This window comes from Triticum urartu, chromosome 2 (assembly GCF_003073215.2).
Source record: "Triticum urartu cultivar G1812 chromosome 2, Tu2.1, whole genome shotgun sequence".
NCBI lineage: Eukaryota > Viridiplantae > Streptophyta > Magnoliopsida > Poales > Poaceae > Triticum > Triticum urartu.
This window is the reverse complement of record NC_053023.1, coordinates 131,186,877-131,210,891: the sequence shown is the minus strand read 5'-3', so window position 1 is coordinate 131,210,891 and position 24,015 is coordinate 131,186,877.

Sequence of the window (24,015 nt, the reverse complement as noted above, 5' to 3'; positions counted from 1 at the left end):
CAGCATGCCGCTTGACTTACGAGACACATACCAACAGCGTAGGGTCATGTCGATGCCAGACAACTTGCTTGAGTGATCAAAGTACTGGTACTCCCTATAGTGCTATGCCCTAACTTTGCTTGAGTAGAGTAGTAGAGTAGGAATCTGCTCTACTACTAGAACCAGAGGAGTAGTATATTCTAATCTAAAATAGTTACAAACTTCAATGCCCGAGCATGGAACGACTACGAACCATGCTCAAAGACCGTGTCTACGTGGTGTTTGGACATGGGCGACAACCTCAATGCCAACGATGCTGCTCCCGTTGCACCGTATGTGTTTCTGTCCTTCCTGTTCGAAATCATGGTAGAATTCATGATTTATTTTGTGCTTATTCGGATTAAATCTCGTAGTAACTTGCTCATATATTCAACTGGCGCAACGTCCCCTACAGCCACTCCCATTTCATGGACGGCCTGGTCGATGCCTCCAAGGAGCCTTTCGTCCACTACTATGAGTGCCCGATGCCGTTTTGTGGCTCGCCGGTGGACATGTTGCATCACCTCACGAATGCGTGAAGCGGTCACTACTGGCCCTTGGCGGAGAACATCAAGTACGAGACGTGCTACCCGTTCACCATGCCGGAGTCGCTGGAGGATCACCGCCGCCTGCTAGTCTCTGAGGAGGACGGCAGCGTCTTCCTCTTGATCGTGGGCACCGACGAGGCCCGCGCAGGCCGCCGCCCCATCTCTGTAATGCGCATCAGCGGCGTCTGCTAGTCTCTGAGGAGGACGGGAGTTTCTTCCTCTTGACCGTGGGCACCGGCGAGGCCCGCGCAGGCCGCCGCCCCGTCTCTGTAATGTGCGTCAGGGGCGACGCCGCTGATGCTGACACTGACACGAGGCTGATGTATGGGTGCATGGTCAGTCTTACTACCCCTCCGGGTCGCGTGGGCGGCGACACCGGCCTCATCGAACGGACTTGGACTCTGGAGAGCTGGGACTATCCCACCAATGTGGACTTGGAAAACCCATGGCATCCTTTACCCACCGATGCGGTGCACGGGGACTCCAAGGAGGTTCACCTGGACATACGCATTATCAAGTTAAATGTTGATCATTAGTCTTCGCTCAATGTAATCCGCTGTCTAAGCATGTGGAGACTTCCATGCAGGATCTTGCTCTATTGGAGTATCGCACATGAATAAAAGTGTGTCTGTTTATGGTTTAGTCTAGAATCTTCCATGTATGATTTTTTACTACAGTACTGGTGAAAGACTTACGATGAACCATTCCTTACATATCCTCTGCCCGCTTGCAAGTCATCCTGATTTAATCCCTCTGTCTAGGTGTATAAGGGCATGGTTAATATTACTTAATAGTATAGACAACTGTTGACTATAAGAAAGTGCCATGTCATCTGTAGCCAACATGTATAACAATCGGTACTCAAAAACTAATTCTTAAAGATCATTTCTTGCAAAAGCACAATAAGTGTTATTTCTTCACAAGTTTTGGATGCAGGTTGAATAGTTGAACGCTTTTGTTTGCAAAAGATAGCTTTTTATCTATTTCACCCAGATGTTTGTGAGCTCTAGAGATGAAATAATATCCGAAGAAACCTATCGATACCCATTACACATGAGATGACCCCCACATCCTTTGTCAAAATAAACAACTCCCCGATCAATGCATTTCACTCTTCGGTGCAACGCACGGGCACCTTACTACTATATATTAGTACGACCAAAAATTGAACTAACATTATATATAGTACGATAAATGCTGATGCATGTCACCTAAAATTATATCATTCAAAACTATGTTCAAATACGAATCCAACGATATAGTTTTTGTTCACATGCACTAACATTTTGTCAGTTAAATCTTCAGTCAAATTCAATGGGGGACTAATAAACCACGACCAATGTAGTACAAGTGTAGAGGGCGGCGCTGCACGGGAGTCTCACCTCTCACCCCGCTCGTGGCGCGACAGTAAAGCCGTCATATCACAAAACCCAACCACTCCTAGTAATATGTGGCCTGGTAAAGTAAACGGACAAGCAACCAACACATCGCTCCGTCTTTTTTGCATTTCATCTCTCTGCAATTACTTTCTCCGGTTCATCTCGCACACTCGATCCCTAGCTACTACTCCTAGGGCCAGTTCTTTTGGCGGCTTCCCCAGCTTTTCCCACAAGACTAGTAACAGTGGAGAGTAACAATAAGGCGCATCACTCATTTATTTGGGCTTCTAAACTACTACTCCATCCTGGTTTATTCCTCACCATTGTAATTTGTGCTAAATTTTGACCAAAGATTTAACTGGTTTATTCCTCACCATTGTAATCCCTCCATCTAGGTGTGTAAGTCATCTTACGAAAACCAAATAATCCCAAAACACTTAGGCGCGGTGCATTAACTTCTACCTCGTTTCTTGTTTCTTGACATATCAACCAATAAGAGATAAAGAGTGTGCATGCTTTTAATGACTTGAGATATCAAACACGACATGCAGTGGTTAGTTCATTGCATGCAATACTATTAATTAGCAAATAAACATTAACGTTTCTCGTTTTCTCCTCCTCCTTGGTCACGGTGCACAGCCTAAGATGACTTACTCACCTAGACGGATGGAGTAGTGCATGTGACATGCACTAACATTTCATTAGTTAAATTTATGATCAAAATTTGACATAGATTACAATGGGGACCAATAAACCAGGACGGAGGTAGTAGTTATGGGATTACTAATCTAGAAGCCTAAATGAACTGGCCCCTGGTACTCCTACTAGTAGTAGTACTCAAGTTGGAATTCCAATTGCACGGCACAACTTGTTAGGCAAAAAATTCGATACAGTGTGTAGGAAGTGGTTTGGGAATTTGCATGCCTTTCCAACCAGTGAGATACTCCGTACAAAGTATGACACAGAAATAACCACAGAGAAGGAAGCTAAAAGTAAACAATCAAACGAACATTTTTGCATTTGTTTTGCATTGAATCGTTTCACAAGCTTGACTAGTGTTGTTTTTCTACTTTTACAAAAACCACATCGTAATGTTAAAACGTGCATTTACGCGTACTAAGTAATAGTAGTACTCCCTCCGTCTAGGTGTATAAGTCTTCCCTCCTTCTTGGTCACGGTGCACAACCAAAGATGACTTATTGACCTGGACGGAGGGAGTAGCACAGTCTGCAAGCATATATCGAGAGAGACGTGTAGTGCAATAGTATATAGTAAAGTTTGTGCTATATGCATGTACTTGCAAAATGCGTATGAATACACAAGGTTTCCAAACTTTCCCTTTTACATACTTAATTAAGGATGCTAAAAATTCCTGAACGTTCAGGATTTATCATTTGCGTCCCAAAACTGACGAGATCACCTTACGAAACAAAAATTATACTCCTCCTAAAAGCCACAGCGCTCGCAGGAGCGTTTGCGGCGCTCCACGAGTGCCCTGGTGCGCGGCCGTTTCCCAGCGTGCCGACACAACGCCTCTTCCTTAGCCTCGCAACTCGCGAGGTGCTGATTGGCGGCTTGCCAGCGGGCGAGCGCGATCTCACCGGTGTGGTGATCCGGCGCCAATAGGTACTCCTCGCTGGAAGCGTGCACCCGGTCCACGTACCGCCAAGCGTAGATGAGGCGCGGGCACTCAGGGCGTAGGCACGGGCGTCCTCCGCCACCCTCACGACCCTCGCACGAGACTTCTGCCAAAGAGGCAACTGTCTGACTCTCTCGGACGCAACATAGGCCTCCCAGGCAGCTTGTTCCGCAGTGCGCTTCTCTTCCTCAGCATTCTTCTCCGCCTCTATTTTTGCACGCTCTGCTGGAAGCAAATCCTCCCACAAGGCGACATCCATTTCTTTCCAAAGCTCCTCAAGGCTAGGGGGGCTCGGCGGGCGGCGCGGCGTCCTCCGGCGCGCGTGCTGGCGAGATTGGGAACGCCGACGCGTCCACCTTGACGAGTTGCGGCGAGGAGCGGAACGCCGACGCGTCCTGCTCGACTAGTGGCGGCGAGGAACGGAACGGCGACATGTCGCATCGTGGCAAGGAGCGGAACACCGACGCGTCCTCCTCTACTAATGGCGGCGAGGAACAGAATGGCGACACGTCGCGTAGCGGCGAGGAGCGGAACACCGGCGCGTCCTCCTCGACTAGTGGCGGCGAGGAACGGAACCGCGACGCGTGATCGTCCGCGCGGTGCATCGAGGGGCTCCTAGGGCTTGGGAGGGGCGATGCCATGGTGGTCGACGTGAGAGGGAGGGGGAGGAGATAGCGATGAACGTGAACGTGAGGGGGAGGAGATAGCGATGTCGTGGGAGGCGCAGTATTTATAGCGAGCAATGGCACACCTATGTAAGATATGGACTGAGCTGCACTGACTTAACTACAGGTCCAGTTGCGTCACTGACATGTGGGCCAGACCCCTATTGGGCCCATATGTAGTGACCCAATGCACCTGCAGTTAAGTAACAGCTGCGTGGGCATATTTGTTGGAGTAAATTACGGGGGAGTGAAGGGGTGGAAATATTGCTGGTCGCAATGGATTGGACGAGCGTGGGGGGAGGAGAGTCATGCATGCAGATTTTTTCACACGGGCTTCCTGCAGGTATGGGGAACGGTGCATAATAAATCATCTTGCATGCCGGGCTAGGTATAGTCTCAAGTCATTAAAAACATACACGCCCCGCACATGTTCATATTTCAAGGTGCACTAAATTATTGCATGCGATGATTAAGGCTAGCCATAATGGTGGTATCTTAGCTGGTATCATGCACACGGGAATAGCAAACATGCTGATGTGGCAAACAATTAAAGAAGAGAGGGGGTTAGAGTAACTAGTGTTCATGCATGCATTGGTAAACACATTTTTTGTGAAGAACGACATCACTAGTTGAGTACTTTTGCAAACTTCAAAAACTATTCCACCGCCTCTACTATCTTGCTAAGAGTTGGTGAAATTTTTGAATCGAGCCCTTTAAACTAGAAGGGAGGTAGTGGTACTCTAATATCTAACCTTGTTGTGATGACAAGATAGGACATGGCACGCACCTGGACGGAGGAACTAGTCTGCATTGTGCATTTAAGTTCTGTCTGAAGTCAATGTACCTCTACTTTCACCAGACTTATAGAAAAATGTGTCAACATTCACAATGTCAAATCAATATTTTTACACTCATTATAAAATGTAGTTCTTATACTCATTATAATCAGTATTGTAGATATTGATATTTTTAGTATAAATTTGGTCATGGGATTTCATTGATGCCTGTCAAAGCGTGGAGGAAGCGGAGCTTAGGGCTTGCATTCTCGGTCTCTACATAGGTATTTCTCTTCATAATCCTGTAATTTTGGAGACTGATTGCGCTTTTGTGGTAGTGTCTCTTGCATCGAGGGACTATGACAGGTCTGCTATGCGTGACCTGAAGATGAAAGCGTTGAGCATCTCAAAGTTGATCAACAATCTTCAATTGTAAAAGATTAGCCGTTCGGCCAATAAGGTGGCACACTTAATCGCTAAGTATAGCTTTGACAATAGATTAGATTGTATTCTTGTAAATAACGTATCGCCCTGTGTGGTGAATATTATATCGAATGAGTGTACTGGTGTGGCTGGTTAATTAATATAAGGTGGTGTTCAAAAAAGTATAAATTTGGTCAAACACTTTGCAAACGGTTGACGGGAGTAAAAAGGACCAAAGGGAGTATCATGCATCCGGAGTAGGCAAAAAAATTGCTTGTCTAAAAAAGGCAAAAAAATTGCTCATTTATAGCCGGTAAAAGTCTCAAAGGGCGCGACCGCGCAAGAGAGGCGAAGGTCGTGGGAGGCGCGACGTTTGACAGAATTAAGTGAAGTTACATCCACATGCCGGCATGGCGTACGAACAGCCAGAAGATATACTGTCAGGCCTATGATATGGGTCTAGTAGACATGACATCTAGTGGGTCCCGCATAGTTCTCGAGAACTCTTTGGGGGCTTGCAGCCGTTTATCCACCGGGCAAGCCAGCAACCCCACGCCGTTCGCACGCCCTACTCGTCCCCGTCTTCTACCTTACAACAGTTTGCTCCCAGTCGTCCTGTCCTTTCACATTAGTTTGCTCCTAGTATTTTTTTGCGGGCTACAACAGTTCAACTTCTCCTAACCCTCCTCCAAAATCCATGGCCTCCCAAATCTCCATGGTTGCCGCTGAGTAACAGGTTAGAGCCATCACCGGCGATCAGTTTATCGTCATCTACACACGTGGATCCGAGACGGTGAAAGCATGGCTTGCTCGCTTCCTACGCATGTTCAACAGTTCAACGGATGAGTGGGTCGCTGGGCTAGATGTTGAGTACACCACAGTCCTGGGACAAGAGAAGGATTGAAAGGACGAAGAGAGGAAGAAGCCCACCGTGATCCAGGTTTGCATACATAATGTTTGCTTGGTCTACCACATATGCCATGCCGATGTTGAGTGCCAAGATTTTAAGAACTTCCTCATGTTGGAAATATGCCCTAGAGGCAATAATAAATTAGTTATTATTATTATATTTCATTGTTCATGATAATCGTTTATTATCCATGCTAGAATTGTATTGATAGGAAACTCAGATACATGTGTGGATACATATACAACACCATGTCCCTAGTAAGCCTCTAGTTGACTAGCTCGTTGATCAATAGATGGTTACGGTTTCCTGACCATGGACATTGGATGTCATTGATAACGGGATCACATCATTAGGAGAATGATGTGATGGACAAGACCCAATCCTAAGCCTAGCACAAAGATCGTGTAGTTCGTATGCTAAAGCTTTTCTAATGTCAAGTATCATTTCCTTAGACCATGAGATTGTGCAACTCCCGGATATCGTAGGAGTGCTTTGGGTGTGCCAAACATCACAACGTAACTGGGTGGCTATAAAGGTTCACTACAGGTATCTCCGAAAGTGTCTGTTGGGTTGCCACGAATCGAGACTGGGATTTGTCACTCCGTGTTACGGAGAGGTATCTCTGGGCCCACTCGGTAGGACATCATCATAATGTGCACAATGTGACCAAGGAGTTGATCACGGGATGATGTGCTACGGAACGAGTAAAGAGACTTGCCAGTAACGAGATTGAACAAGGTATCAGATACCGACGATCGAATCTCGGGCAAGTACAATACCGCTGGACAAAGGGAATTGTATACGGAATTGATTGAATCCTCGACATCGTGGTTCATCCGATGAGATCATCGTGGAACATTTGGGAGCCATCAAGGGTATCCAGATCCCGCTGTTGGTTATTGGCCAAAGAGTTGTCTCGGTCATGTCTGCATGGTTCCCGAACCCGTAGGGTCTACACACTTAAGGTTCGGTGACGCTAGAGTTGTTATGGGATATAATATGTGGTTACCGAAGGTTGTTCGGAGTCCCGGATGAGATCTCGGACATGACGAGGAGCTTCGGAATGGTCCAGAGGTGAAGATCGGTATATTGGACGAAGGGTATTGGAGTTCGGAATTGTTCCGGGAGTACCAGGTGATGACCAGCGTGTCCGAAAGGGGTTTCGGAGGCCCCGGCAAGCGTTGGGGGTCCTTATGGGCCAAGGGGATGTTGGAAATATGCCCTAGAGGCAATAAATAAATTAGTTATTATTATATTTCCTTGTTCATGATAATCGTTTATTATCCATGCTAGAATTGTATTGATAGGAAACTCAGATACATGTGTGGATACATAGACAACACCATGTCCCTAGTAAGCCTCTAGTTGACTAGCTCGTTGATCAATAGATGGTTACAGTTTCCTGACCATGGACATTGGATGTCATTGATAATGGGATCACATCATTAGGAGAATGATGTGATGGACAAATACCCAATCCTAAGCCTAGCACAAGATCATGTAGTTCGTATGCTAAAGCTTTTCTAATGTCAAGTATCATTTCCTTAGACCATGAGATTGTGCAACTCCCGGATACCGTAGGAGTGCTTTGGGTGTGCCAAACGTCACAACGTAACTGGGTGGCTATAAAGGTACATTACAGGTATCTCCGAAAGTGTCTGTTGGGTTGGCACGAATCGAGACTGGGATTTGTCACTCCGTGTAAACGGAGAGGTATCTCTGGGCCCACTCGGTAGGACATCATCATAATGTGCACAATGTGATCAAGGAGTTGATCACAGGATGATGTGTTACGGAACGAGTAAAGAGACTTGCCGGTAACGAGATTGAACAAGGTATCGGGATACTGACGATCGAATCTCGGGCAAGTATCGTACCGATAGACAAAGGGAATTGTATGCGGGATTGATTGAATCCTCGACATCGTGGTTCATCCGATGAGATCATCGAGGAGCATGTGGGAGCCAACATGGGTATCTATATCCCACTGTTGGTTATTGGCCGGAGAGTCGTCTCGGTCATGTCTACGTGTCTCCCGAACCCGTAGGGTCTACACACTTAAGGTTCGGTGACGCTAGGGTTATAGAGATATTAGTATGCGGTAACCTGAAAGTTGTTCGGAGTCCCGGATGAGATCCCAGACGTCACGAGGAGTTCCGGAATGGTCCGGAGGTAAAGATTTATATATGGGAAGTCTTGTTTTGGTCGCCGGAAAAGTTTCGCGCATTATCGGTATTGTACCCGGAGTGCCGAAAGGGGTCCGGGGATCCACCAAGGGGGTCCACCTGCCCCGGGGGGCCACATGGGCTGTAGGGGTGTGCGCCTTGGCCTATATGGGCCAAGGGCACCAGCCCCAAGAGGCCCATGCGCCAAGAGATAAGGGAAAGGAAGAGTCCTAAAGGGGGAAGGCACCTCCTAGGTGCCTTGGGGAGGATGGACTCCTCCCTGGCCGCACCCTTCCTTGGAGGAAGGGCCAAGGCGGCGCCCCCCCTCTTCCTTGGCCCTATATATAGTGGGGGGAAGGGAGGGCAGCCACACCCAAGCCCTAGCGCCTCCCTCTCCCTCCCATGACACATCTCCCTCCTCCCGCAGCGCTTGGCGAAGCCCTGTTGGAATCCCGCTACTTCCACCACCACGCCGTCGTGCTGCTGGATCTCCATCAACCTCTCCTCCCCCCTTGCTGGATCAAGAAGGAGGAGACGTCGCTGCTCCGTACGTGTGTTGAACGCGGAGGTGCCGTCCATTCGGCGCTAGGATCATCGGTGATTTGGATCACGACGAGTACGACTCCATCAACCCCATTCTCTTGAACGCTTCCGCGCGCGATCTACAAGGGTATGTAGATCCACTCCTCCCTCGTTGCTAGATGACTCCATAGATTGATCTTGGTGACACGTAGGAAAATTTTTAATTATTGCTACGTTCCCCAACAGTGGCATCATGAGCTAGGTCTATGCGTAGTTACTATGCACGAGTAGAACACAAAGTTGTTGTGGGCGTTGATTTTGTTCATTATGCTTACCGTTACTAGTCCAATCTTGATTCGGCGGCATTGTGGGATGAAGCGGCCCGGACCGACCTTACACGTACTCTTACGTGAGACTGGTTCCACCGACTGACATGCACTAGTTGCATAAGGTGGCTAGCGGGTGTCTGTCTCTCCCACTTTAGTCGGATCGGATTCGATGAAAAGGGTCCTTATGAAGGGTAAATAGCAATTGGCATATCACGGTGTGGTTTTGCGTAGGTAAGAAACGTTCTTGCTAGAAACCCATAGCATCCACGTAAAACATGCAAACAACAATTAGAGGACGTCTAACTTGTTTTTGCAGGGTATGCTATGTGATGTGATATGGCCAAGAAGAATGTGATGAATGATATGTGATGTATGAGATTGATCATGTTCTTGTAATAGGAATCATGACTTGCATGTCGATGAGTATGAAAACCGGCAGGAGCCATAGGAGTTGTCTTTATTTATTGTATGACCTGCGTGTCATTGAACAACGCCATGTAATTACTTTACTTTATTGCTAACCGGTAGCCATAGTAGTAGAAGTAATAAGTTGGCGAGACAACTTCATGGAGCCCCGAAGATGGAGATCAAAAGGAGCAATATGATATTGGCCATATCATGTCACTATTTGATTGCATGTGATGTTTATCATGTTTTTGCATCTTATTTGCTTAGAACGACGGTAGTAAATAAGATGATCCCTCATTAAAATTTCAAGAAAGTGTTCCCCCTAACTGTGCACCGTTGCGAAAGTTCGTCGTTTCGAAGCACCACGTGATGATCGGGTGTGATAGATCCTTACGTTCGAATACAACGGGTGTTGACGAGCCTAGCATGTACAGACATGGCCTCGAAACACATGCGAAACACTTAGGTTAACTTGACGAGCCTGGCATGTACAGACATGGCCTCGGAACACAAGAGACCGAAAGGTCGAGCATGAGTCGTATGGTAGATACGATCAACATGAAGATGTTCACCGATGTTGACTAGTCCGTCTCACGTGATGATTGGACACGGCCTAGTTGACTCGGATCATGTAATCACTTATATGACTAGAGGGATGTCTATCTGAGTGGGAGTTCATAAGATGAACTTAATTATCCTGAACATAGTCAAAAGGTCTTCGCAAATTATGTCGTAGCTCGCGCTTTAGTTCTACTATTTAGATATGTTCCTAGAGAAAATTTAGTTGAAAGTTGATAATAGCAATTATGCGGACTAGGTCCGTAAACTGAGGATTGTCCTCATTGCTTCATAGAAGGCTTATGTCCTTAATGCACCGCTCAGTGTGCTGAACCTCGAACGTCGTCTGTGGATGTTGCGAACATCTGACATACACGTTTTGATAACTACGTGATAGTTCAGTTAAACGGTTTAGAGTTGAGGCACCGAAGACGTTTTAAAACGTCGCGAAACATATGAGATGTTTCGAGGGATGAAATTGGGATTTCAGGCTCGTGCCCACGTCAAGAGGTATAAGACCTCCGACGATTTTCTTAGCCTGCAAACTAAGGGAGAAAAGCTCAATTGTTGAGCTTGTGCTCAGATTGTCTGAGTGCAACAATCGCTTGAATCAAGTGGGAGTTGATCTTCCAGATGAAATAGTGATAGTTCTCCGAAGTCATTACCACCAAGCTGCTAGAGCTTCGTGATGAACTATAATATATCAGGGACATATATGATGATCCTTGAGATATTCGTGATGTTTGACACCACAAAAGTAGAAATCAAAAAGGAGCATCAATTGTTGATGGTTGGTGAAACCACTAGTTTCAAGAAGGGCAAGGGCAAGAAGGGAAACTTCATGAAACGGCAAATCAGCTGCTGCTCTAGTGAAGAAACCCAAGGTTGAGCCCAAACCCGAGACTAAGTGCTTCTGTAATAAGGGGAACAGCCACTTGAGCAGAATTACCCTAGATACTTGGTAGATGAGAAGGCTGGCAAGGTCGATAGAAGTATATTGGATATACATTGTGTTAATGTGTACTTTACTAGTACTCCTAGTAGCACCAGGGTATTAGATACCGGTTCGGTTGCTAAGTGTTAGTAACTCGAAACAAAAGGCTATGGAATAAACGGAGACTAGCTAAAAGGTGAGATGACGATATGTGTTGGAAGTATTTCCAAGGTTGATCAAATATCGTACGCTCCCTCTACCATCGAGATTGGTATTAAAACCTAAATAATTGTTATTTGGTGTTTGCGTTGAGCATATACATGATTGGATTACGTCTATCGCAATACGGTTATTCATTTGAGGAGAATAATGGTTACTCCGTTTATTTGAATAATACCTTCAATGGTCTTACACCTAAAATGAATGGTTTATTGAATCTCGATCGTAGTGATACACATGTTCATGCCAAAAGATATAAGATAGTAATGATAGTACCACCTACTTGTGGCACTGCCACTTAAGTCATATCGGTATAAAACGCATGAACAAGCTCCATGTTGATGGATCTTTGGACTCACTCGTTTTTGAAAAGTTTGAGACGTGCGAACCATGTCTATTGGTGTATATGCATGAAGAAACTCCATGCAAAGGGACCGTTTGGACTCACTTGATTTTGAATCACTTGAGACATGCAAATCCTACCACATGGGCAAGATGACTGAAAGCCTCGTTTTCAGTAAAATGGAACTAGAAAGCAACTTGTTGGAAGTAATACATTTTGATGTGTGCAGTCCAATGAGTGCTGAGGCGTGTAGTGGATATCGTTATGTTCTTACTTCACAGATGATTTGAGTAAGACGTTGAGTATATTTACTTGATGAATCACGAGTCTGAATTATTGAAAGGTTCAAGTAATTTCAGGGTGAAGTTGAAAGATCGTCGTGACAAGAGGATAAAATATCTATGATATGATCATAGAGATGAATATCTGAATTACGAGTTTGGCATAGAATTAAGACATTGTGGAAATTGTTTCACAACTAATATAGCCTGGAACACCATAGTGTGATGGTGTGTCCGAACATCATAACTGCACCCTATTGGATATGGTGCATACCATGATGTCTCTTATCGAATTACCACGATAGTTTATGGGTTAAGCATTAGACACAACCACATTCACTTTAAATAGGGCACCACGTAATTCCGATGAGATGACACCGTATGAACTATGGTTTAGAGAAACCTAAGCTGTCATTTCTTAAAAGTTTGGGGCTGCGACGCTTATGTGAAAAGTTTCAGGCTGATAAGCTCGAACCCAAAGCGGACAAATGCATCTTCATAGGACACCCAAAAATAGTTGGGTATACCTCCTGTCTCAGATCCAAAAGCAATAAGGGATTGTTTCTAGAATCGGGTCCTTTCTCGAGGAAAAGTTTCTCTCGAAAGAATTGAGTGGGAGGATAGTGGAGACTTGATGAGGTTATTGAACCGTCTCTTCAACTAGTGTGTGGCAGGGCACAGGGAGTTGTTCCTGTGGCACCTACACCAATTGAAGTGGAATCTTATGATAGTGATCATGAAACTTTAGATCAAGTCACTACCAAACCTCGTGGGATGACAAGGATGCGTACTACTTTAGAGTGGTACGTAATCCTGTCTTGGAAGTCATGTTGCTAGACAACAATGAACCTACGAGCTATGGAGAAGCGATGGTGGGCCTGGATTCCAAAATGGCTCGAGGCCATATAATCCGAGAGAGGATCCATGTATGAAAACAAAGTGTAGACTTTGGAAGAACTACTTGATGGTCGTAAGGCTGTTAGGTCCATATGGATTTTAAAAGGAAGATGGACAATGATGGTAAATGTCACCATTAAGAAAGCTCGACTTGTCGTTAAGATGTTTCCCGACAAGTTCAAGGAGTTGACTACGATGAGACTTTCTCACTCGTAGCGATGCTAAGAGTCTATTGGAATTATATTAGCGCTTACTGCATTATTTATGAAATCTTGCAGATAGGATGTCAAAACATTGTTTCCTCGACGATTTTCTTGAGGAAAGGTTGTATGTGATACAACCAGAAGGTTTTGTCAATCCTGAAAGATGCTAATAAGTATGCAAAGCTCCAGCAATCCTTCTAAGGACTGGAGTAGGCATCTCGGAGTTGGAATGTATGCTTTGATGAGATGATCAAAGATTTTGGGTGTATACAAAGTTTATGAGAAACTTGTATTTCCAAAGAAGTGAGTGGGAGCACTATAGAATTTCCGATGAGTATGTGTTGTTAACATGTTGTTGATCGGAAATGATGAAGAATTTCTAGAAAGCATGCAGGGTTATTTGGAAAGTGTTTTTCAATGGAAAGCCTAGATTAAGCTACTTGAACATTGAGCATCAAGATCTATAAGGATAGATCAAAACGCTTAATGGTACTTTCAAATGAGCACATACCTTGACATGATCTTGAAGGGGTTCAAGATGGATTAGTCAAAGAAGGAGTACTTGCCTGAGTTGTAAGGTATGAAGTTAAGACTTAAAGCTCGACCACGGCAGAAGAAAGAGAAAGGACGAATGTCGTCCCCTATGCTTTTGTCATAGGTTCTATACGGTATGCCATGCTAAGTACCGCACCTGATGTGTGCCTTGCCACATATCTGGCAAGAGGGTACAGAGGTAATCTAGGAGTATATCACCAGATAGCGGTCTAAATTATCCTTAGAGGAATAAGGATCTGTTTCTCGGTTATGGAGGTGATAAAGAGTTCGACGTAAAGAGTTACGGTTGATGCAAGCTTAACACCTATCCGGATAGCTCTGAGTAGAGATACCGGATACGTATAATGGAGCAACAATTTAGAATAGCTCCAAGTAGAACAGTTATTTGAAATGGCTCCAAATATAGCGTAGTAGCTGCATCTACAAGATGACATAGAGATTTGCGAAGTACATACGGATCTGAAAGATTCAGACCCGTTGACTATAACATCTCTCACAAGCATAATATGATCAAACCCAGAACTCATCGAGTGTTAATCACATGGTAATGTGAACTAGATTATTGACTCTAGTAAACTCTTTGGGTGTTAGTCACATGGGGATGTGACCTTGAGTGTTAATCACATATCGATGTGAACTGGATTATTGACTCTAGTGCAAGTGGGAGACTGTTGGAAATATGCCCTAGAGGCAATAATAAATTAGTTATTATTATATTTCCTTGTTCATGATAATCGTTTATTATCCATGCTAGAATTGTATTGATAGGAAACTCAGATACATGTGTGGATACATAGACAACACCATGTCCCTAGTAAGCCTCTAGTTGACTAGCTCGTTGATCAATAGATGGTTACGGTTTCCTGACCATGGACATTGGATGTCATTGATAACGAGATCACATCATTAGGAGAATGATGTGATGGACAAAGACCCAATCCTAAGCCTAGCACAAGATCATGTAGTTCGTATGCTAAAGCTTTTCTAATGTCAAGTATCATTTCCTTAGACCATGAGATTGTGCAACTCCCGGATACCGTAGGAGTGCTTTGGGTGTGCCAAACGTCACAACGTAACTGGGTGGCTATAAAGGTACATTACAAGTATCTCCGAAAGTGTTTGTTGGGTTGGCACGAATCGAGACTGGGATTTGTCACTCCGTGTAAATGGAGAGGTATCTCTAGGCCCACTCGGTAGGACATCATCATAATGTGCACAATGTGATCAAGGAGTTGATCACGGGATGATGTGTTACGGAACGAGTAAAGAGACTTGCCGGTAACGAGATTGAACAAGGTATCGGGATACTGACGATCGAATCTCGGGCAAGTATCGTACCGATAAACAAAGGGAATTGTATGCGGGATTGATTGAATCCTCGACATCGTGGTTCATCCAATGAGATCATCGAGGAGCATGTGGGAGCCAACATGGGTATCCAGATCCCGCTGTTGGTTATTGGCCGGAGAGTCGTCTCGGTCATGTCTACGTGTCTCCCGAACCCGTAGGGTCTACACACTTAAGTTTCGGTGACGCTAGGGTTATAGAGATATTAGTATGCGGTAACCCGAAAGTTGTTCGGAGTCCTGGATGAGATCCCGGACGTCACGAGGAGTTCCGGAATGGTCCGGGGGTAAAGATTTATATATGGGAAGTCTTGTTTTGGTCGCCGGAAAAGTTTTGCGCATTATCGGTATTGTACCGGGAGTGCCGAAAGGGGTCCAGGGGTCCACCAAGGGGGTCCACTTGCCCCGAGGGGGCACATGGGCTGTAGGGGTGTGCGCCTTGGCCTATATGGGCCAAGGGCACCAGCTCCAAGAGGCCCATGCACCAAGAGATAAGGGAAAGGAAGAGTCCTAAAGGGGGAGGCACCTTCTAGGTGCCTTGGGGAGGATGGACTCCTCCCTGGCCGCACCCTTCCTTGGAGGAAGGGCCAAGGCTGCGCCCCCCCCCCTCTCCCTTGGCCCTATATATAGTGGGGGGAAGGGAGGGCAGCCACACCTAAGCCCTGGCGCCTCCCTCTCCCTCCCATGACACATCTCCCTCCTCCCGCAGCGCTTGGCGAAGCCCTGTTGGAATCTCGCTACTTCCACCACCACGCCGTCGTGCTGCTGGATCTCCATCAACCTCTCCTCCCCCCTTGCTGGATCAAGAAGGAGGAGACGTCGCTGCTCCGTACGTGTGTTGAACGCGGAGGTGCCGTCCGTTCGGCGCTAGGATCATCGGTGATTTGGATCATGACGAGTACGACTCCATCAACCCCGTTCTCTTGAACGCTTCCGCGCGCGATCTACAAGGGTATGTAGATCCACTCCTCCCTCGTTGCTAGATGACTCCATAGATTGATCTTGGTGACACGTAGGAAAATTTTGAATTATTGCTACGTTCCCCAATAGGGGAGAGGGCACATCAACCCACTAAGGGGCTAAGCGCCCCTCCCACCCCATCTCACGTAACCAGGAGAGGTGGGGGCGCCACCCCTAGGGCAGCCGCCCCTCCCGGCTTGGGGGGCAAGTTTCCTAGGGGGTGGGGGCGCCCAAACCCATCTAGGGTTTCCCCTGTGGCCGCCGCCCCTCCCCTAGGGAACTCTAGAGCGCCCCCCTCCTCCCTTTACCCTATATATAGTGAGGGAGAGAGAGGGCAGCCGCACCCTTCCCCTAGCGCAGCTCTCTTCCTCCTCCAACACCTCATCCTCCTCCGTAGTGCTTGGCGAAGCCCTGCCGGAGAACCATGAGCTCCATCACCACCACGCCGTCGTGCTGTCGGAGTTTTCCCTCAACTTCTTCTCTCACCTTGCTGGATCAAGAAGGAGGAGAAGTCTCCCAACCGTACGTGTTTTGAACGCGGAGGTGTCATCCGTTCGGCGCTAGGATCATCGGTGATTTGGATCACGACGAGTACGACTCCATCAACCCCGTTCACTTGAACGCTTCTGCTTAGCGATCTACAAGGGTATGTAGATGCACTCTCCTTCCCCTCGTTGCTAGATTACTCCATAGATTTATCTTGGTGATGCGTAGAAAATTTTGAATTTCTGCTATGATCCCCAACAGTGGCATCATGAGCTAGGTCTATGCGTAGTTTCTATGCACGAGTAGAACACAAAGCAGTTGTGGGTGTCGATATTGTCAATTTACTTGCCGTTACTAGTATTATCTTGATTCGGCGGCATCGTGGGATGAAGCGGCCCGGACCGACCTTACACGTACTCTTACGTGAGACTGGTTCCACCGACTGACATGCACTAGTTGCATAAGGTGGCTAGCGGGTGTCTGTCTCTCCCACTTTAGTCAGATCGGATTCGATGAAAAGGGTCCTTATGAAGGGTAAATAGAAATTGGCATACCACGTTGTGGTTTTCGCGTAGGTAAGAAACGTTCTTGCTAGAAACCTATAGCAGCCACGTAAAAACTTGCAACAACAATTAGAGGACGTCTAACTTGTTTTTGCAGCATATGCCGTGTGATGTGATATGGCCAAAAGGATGTGATGAATGATATATGTGATGTATGAGATTGATCATGTTCTTGTAATAGGAATCACGACTTGCATGTCGATGAGTATGACAACCGGCAGGAGCCATAGGATTTTTCTTAATTTATTTATGACTTGCGTGTCAACATAAACGTCATGTAATTACTTTACTTTATTGCTAAAGCGTTAGCCATAGTAGTAGAAGTAATAGATGACGAGACAACTTCAAGAAGACACGATGATGGAGATCATGGTGTCATGCCGGTGACAATGATGATCATGGAGCCCCGAAGATGAAGATCAAAAGGAGCAAAATGATATTGGCCATATCATGTCACTATTTGATTGCATGTGATGTTTATCATGTTTTACATCTTATTTGCTTAGAACGACGGTAGCTTAAATAAGATGATCCCTCACTAAAATTTCAAGAAAAGTGTTCCCCCTAACTGTGCACCATTGCGAAGGTTCGTCATTTCGAAGCACCACGTGATGATCGGGTGTGATAGATTCTAACGTTCGAATACAACGGGTTTTGACGAGCCTAGCATGTACAGACATGGCCTCGAAACACATGCAAAACACGTAGGTGGACTTGACGAGCCTAGCATGTACAAACATGGCCTCGGAACACGGAAGACTGAAAGGTCGAACATGAGTCGTATAGAAGATACGATCAACATGAGATGTTCACCGTTGATGACTAGTCCGTCTCACGTGATGATCGGACACGGCCTAGTCGATTCGGATCATGTTTCACTTAGATGACTAGAGGGATGTCTATCTGAGTGGGAGTTCATTAAATAATTTGATTAGATGAACTCAATTATCATGAACATAGTCTAAATTGTCTTCGCAAATATGTTGTAGATAAATAGCTCATGTTGTAGCTCCCTGTTTCAATACGTTCCTAGAGAAAGATTAAGTTGAAAGATATTGTAAGCAATGATGCGGACTAGGTCCGTAGTCCGGGGAGTGTCCTCACTACTACACAGAAGGCTTACGTCTTTGATGCACCGCTCGATGTGCAAACCCCTACAACGTCGTCTTTGGATGTTGTGAACACCTGACAGACACATCCTGAAGACTACTTGATAGTTTAGTGCACCATACTTTATGGCTTAGAATCGGGATTCCAATGACGTTTTGAACGCCATAGAACATATGAGATGTTCCAAGAGCTGAAATTGGGATTTCAGGCTCATGCTCGTGTTGAGAGGTATGAGACCTCTGACAAGTTCTTTTGCCAACAAGATGGAGGAGAATAGCTCAGCTAGTGAGCATGTGCTCAGAATGTCTGGGTGCTACAATCACTTGAATCAAGTGGGAGCTAAAATTTCCAGATAAGATAGTGATTGATAGAGTTCTCTGGCCACTATCACTAAGCCATTAGATCTTCGTGATGAACTATGACATGCAAGGGATGGAGTTGATCCCTGAGTTGTTCGCAGTGCTTAAGACCGCAAAAGGTAGAAATCAAGAAGGAGCATCAAGTGTTGATGGTTTAACAAGACCACTGGTTTCAAGAAGGGCAAGGGCTAGAAGGGAAACTTCATGAATGGCAAACCAGTTGCCGCTCCAGTAAGGAACCCAAGGTTGAACCCAAACTCGAGACTAAGTGCTTCTATTGTAAGGGGAATGGTCACTGGTAGCGGAACTACCCCAAATACATGGTAGATAAGAAGGCTGGCAACTTCAACAAAGTATATACGTGTTATTAATGTGTACCTCACTAGTACTCCTGGTAGCACCTAGGTATTGGATACCGGTTCAGTTACTATTATTGGTGACTTGAAGCAAAAGCTATGGACTGAACGGAGACTGGCTAAGGGCAAGGTGACGATGTGTGTTGGAAGTGTTTCCAAAGTTGATGAGATCACCATCGCACGCTCCATCTGCCTTCGGGATTAGTATTGAACCTAGATAAATGTTATCAGGTGTCTACGTTGAGCATGAATATGATTAGATCATGTTCATTGCAATACGGTTATTCATTTAAGTTAGAGAATAATGGTTATTCTGTTTACATGAATAATACCTTTCATGGTCATGCACCCTATGTGAATGGTTCATTGAATCTCGGTCATGGTAATACACATGTTCATGCCAAAAGATGTAGAGTTAATAATGATAGTACCACTTTCTTGTGGCACTGCCGCTTAGGTCATATTGGCGTAAGATGCATGAAGAAACTCCATGTCGATGGATGTTTGGAGTCACTTGATTTTGAATCGCTTAACACATGCGAGCCAAGCCCCATGGGCAGGATGACTAAGACCCCGTTTTCAGGTACAATGAAACAGGCAAGTGACTTGTTGGAAATCATACATGCTGATGCGTGTGATCCAATGAGAATTGAAGCGTGCAGTGGATATCGCTATTTTCTCATCTTCACTGACGATTTGAGTAGATATAGGTATATCTACTTAATGAAGCACAAGTCTAAAACGTTTGAAAAGTTCAAGCGATTTCAGAGTGAAGTTAAGAATCATCATAACAATAAGATCATGTTCCTACGATCTAATCAAAAGGGGATTTTCTGAGTTATGAGTTTGGCAATCACTTAAGACATTGTGGAATTGTTTCACAGTTGAAGCCACCTGGAACACCACAAGGTAATGGTGTGTCCGGACGTCGTAATCGAACACTATGAGATATGGTGCGATCTATGATGTCTCTTATCAATCTACCGTTTTCATTTTGAGGTTATGCGTTAGAGATAGCTGCATTCACTTTAGATAGGACACCATCTAAGTCCGTTGAGACGACGTCGTATGAACATTGGTTTGGCAAGAAACCAAAGTTGTCGTTTCTTAATGTTTGGGGCTGCGATGCTTAAGGCTTCAGCCGGAGAAGCTCGAACCCAAAGTGGACAAACACATCTTCATAGGATACCCAAAGGTGACAGTAGGGTATACCTTCTATCTCAGATCCAAGGGAAAATTGTTTGTCGCTAAGAACGGGTCCTTTCTCGAGAAGGAGTTTCTCTCGAAAGAATTGAGTGGGAGGAAGATAGAACTTGATGAGGTTGTCGAACCTTTACTTCAACCAGAGAGTGATGCAACACAGAAAGATGTTTTCTGTGGCGCCTACGTCTGTTGAATAGGAAGTTAATGATAGTGATCATGAAGCTTCGGATCAAGTTGCTATCGAACCTCATAGGTCGACAAGGATATGTACTACTCCTAAGTGGTACGGTAATCATGTCTTAGATATCATGTTGTTAGACAACAATGAACCTACGAGCTATGGAGGAGTGATGGTGGGCCCATATTCCGACAAATGGTTAGAAGCCATGAAATCCGAGATAGGATCCATATATCAAAACAAAGTATGGACTTTGGTGGACTTGCCCGTTGATCGGCAAGCCATTGAGATAAATGGATCTTTAAGAAGAAGACAGACGTGGGCGGTAGTGTTACCGTCTATGAAGCTCGACTTGTGGGAAAGAGTCTTTTCACAAGTTCAAGGAGTTGACTACGATGAGAATTTCTCACCCGTAGCGATGCTTAAGTCCGTCAGAATCATGTTAGCACTAGCTGTATTTTTCGATTATGAAATCTTACAAATGGATGTCAAAACAAGTTTTCTTACCAAGTTTTCGTAAGAAAGAGTTGTATGTGATACAGTCAAAGTTTTGTCGATCCTAAGGATGCTAAAAGGTATGCTGGCTCCAGCGATCCTTCTATGGACTAGAGCAAGCATCTCGGAGTCAGAATATATGCTTTGATGGAGTGATCAAACCTTTTAGGTTTATACAATGTTTGCTAGAAACTTGTATTTACAAGAAAGTGAGTGGGAGCACTACAACATTTCTGATAAGTATATGTGGATGACATATTGTAGATCCGAAATAATGTAGAATTTCTGGAAAGCATAAACGGTTGTTTGAAGAGTGTTTTTCAAAGGAAGACCTGGATAAAGTTGCTTACATATTGGGCATCAAGATCTATAGAGATAGATCAAGATGCCTGATGATACTTTCAAAGAACACACACCTTGACTTGTTTTTGAAGGAGTTCAAAATAGATCAGTCAAAGAAAGGGTTCTTACCTAAGTTGTAAGGTGTGAAGTTGAGTAAGACTCAAAGCTTGACCACGGCAGAAGAAAGAGGAAGGACGAAAGTCGTCCCCTATGCTCTTGTCATAGGCTCTATATGGTATGCCATGCTGAAGTACCGCACCTAATGTGTGCCTTGCCACATGTCTGGCAAGAGTGTACAAAGGTGATCTAGGAATGGATCACCAGATAGCAGTCAAAATTATCCTTAGAGGAATAAGGAAATATTTCTCGGTTATGGAGGTGATAAAGAGTTCGACGTAAAGAGTTACGTCGATGCAATCTTAACACCTATCCGGATAGCTCTGGGTAGAGATACCGGATACGTATAATTGAGCAATAAGTTGGAATAGCTCCAAGTGGAACGTGGTAGCAGCATCTATGATATAAAGTTTTGTGAAATACATAGGGATCTGAATATGGCAAGACCCGTTGACTATAACCTCTCTGTCGGTGTCAAAACCGGCGGATCTCGCGTAGGGTGTCCTGAACTGTGCGTCTAGGCCGGATGGTAACAGGAGGCAAGGGACACGAAGTTTTACCCAGGTTTGGGCCCTCTCAATGGAGGTAAAACCCTACGTCCTACTTGATTAATATTGATGATATGGGTAGTACAAGAGTAGATCTACCACGAGATCAGAGAGGCTAAACCCTAGAAGCTAGCCTATGGTATGATTGTTGATGTGTATGTTGTCCTACGGACTAAAACCCTCTGGTTTATATAAACACCGGAGAGGGTTAGGGTTACATAGAGTCGGTTACGATGGTAGGAGGTCTGAATATCCATATCGCCAAGCTTGCCTTCCACGCCAAGGAAAGTCCCTTCCAGACACGGGACGGAGTCTTCAATCTTGTATCTTCATAGTCCAGGAGTCCGGCTGAAGGTATAGTTCGGCTATCTGAACACCCCCTAATCCAGGACTCCCTCAGTAGCCCCTAAACCAGGCTTCAATGACGACGAGTCCGGCGTGCAAATTGTCTTCGGCATTGCAAGGCGGGTTCCTCCTCCAAGTACTTCATAGAAGATTTTAAACACAAAGATAGTGTCCGGTTCTGCAAAATAAGTTTTCCACATATTGCCATAGAGAGAATAATATTTACACAAATCTAATCTGCTGACGTATTCCGTGTGCGACAAACCACGGCCAAGCCTTTATCTGAGTTGTTTAATTATCCCACCTCAGCGCGTCATGCGAGGCGGCTTCCTTGGCACGTCTTGTCAAAGCAGAGATCGTGCCCCCTTATTCCGGGATTCTCATCAATACGGGCGTGGGTAATCCAACCGCGCCTTTGATTACGGCGCTTGGAGATAAGCAAGTTTTACCAGGCTGGTGGGGATATGTAGTCGCGTCCACCCATATAAGGGGATAAGGATCCACCTTTTCACCCACGCCTTCTTCCTCCTTTGCCTATCCATTCTTGCGCACTCGAGATCCAGCGCCCAAGTCCGCACTACCACCTCAACCTTCTCCAGTCATGTCCGGAGTGGGAGGCAAGTGGATGGTCTCCTCCGTCACGGAGGGACACATCAAAAAGCTGAGGAAGGCCGGATATCTGGCTAGCGACATCGCGCACTGGCTTCCCGAAATGGGGCAGCTCATCCCCACTCCCAGGCCCTATGAGAGGGTGGTATTCCTTCCCCATTTCCTCCGCGGACTGGGCTTCCCTCTCCATCCATTTGTCCGGGGGCTCATGTTCTACTACGGCCTGGATTTCCACGATCTGGCCCCGAACTTTGTCCTCAACATCTCGGCGTTTATCGTCGTGTGCGAGGCTTTCCTCCGCATCCGCGCCCATTTCGGCCTATAGCTTAAGACTTTTAATGTCAAGCCGAAGGTGGTGCGCGGAAGCCAGGCGGAGTGCGGCGGTGCCATGGTTGGCAAGATGGCCAACGTCCTGTGGCTCGAGGGCTCCTTTGTGGAGACCCTGAAGGGGTGGCAATCATGGTGGTTTTACGTCACTGAGCCGCGCGACGCCGAATGGGTCGCACCCCCTGAGTTTCGATCCGGCCCCCCTACGCGGCTCACCTCCTGGAAGGAGACAGGCCTGTCTTGGGGTAAAAAAGGAGAGCTGACCGGACTCCAAACATACATCCAAACCCTGGTGGACAAGAGGCTCAAGTTTGTCAACGTAGTCCAGGTTATGCTCATCCGCCTGATCCTCCCGTGTCAACGACGGGCCTTCAACCTGTGGGAGTTCGACCCGGCGCAGCAACGAACTCTAAACAGGCTCTTCGACATGACGTACGAAGATGCCTGGAGGATGCTTTTCAAGGGCGTCGAGGCTCCCGCATCCGCTGCCGAGGATCGCGGATTCAGTACTCAGCGTCACGCTCATGCGGTAAGCTGTTTTTGTCCTTTTACAGGGTATCAGTTTTTCACAGTTTGACTTTATGCGGGATCTAAGCTCCCTTATCTTTGATAGGATTGGGAGGTGACGTCCGGACAGGTCAACTGTCCGGCTCCCTTGCCCGAAGGCCCAGCGGACGCTCGCTTGGCGAAGCTGCTGGTTCCGGCGCCCTATGTGGTGCCGGAGAACAAGGACACGAAAAGGGCCACGGGGACTCGAAAGAGCGCCCGGCGCCAGGAGGTGTCAGATTCATCATCCGACGGTCCCGAAGCGCCTTCCTCTTGCGAAGACGAGGAGGAAGAAGAAGAAACCTCTCCCCCTCCAGCAGGAGGAGAGAAGAAAAGGAAGGCCGCCCACTCTG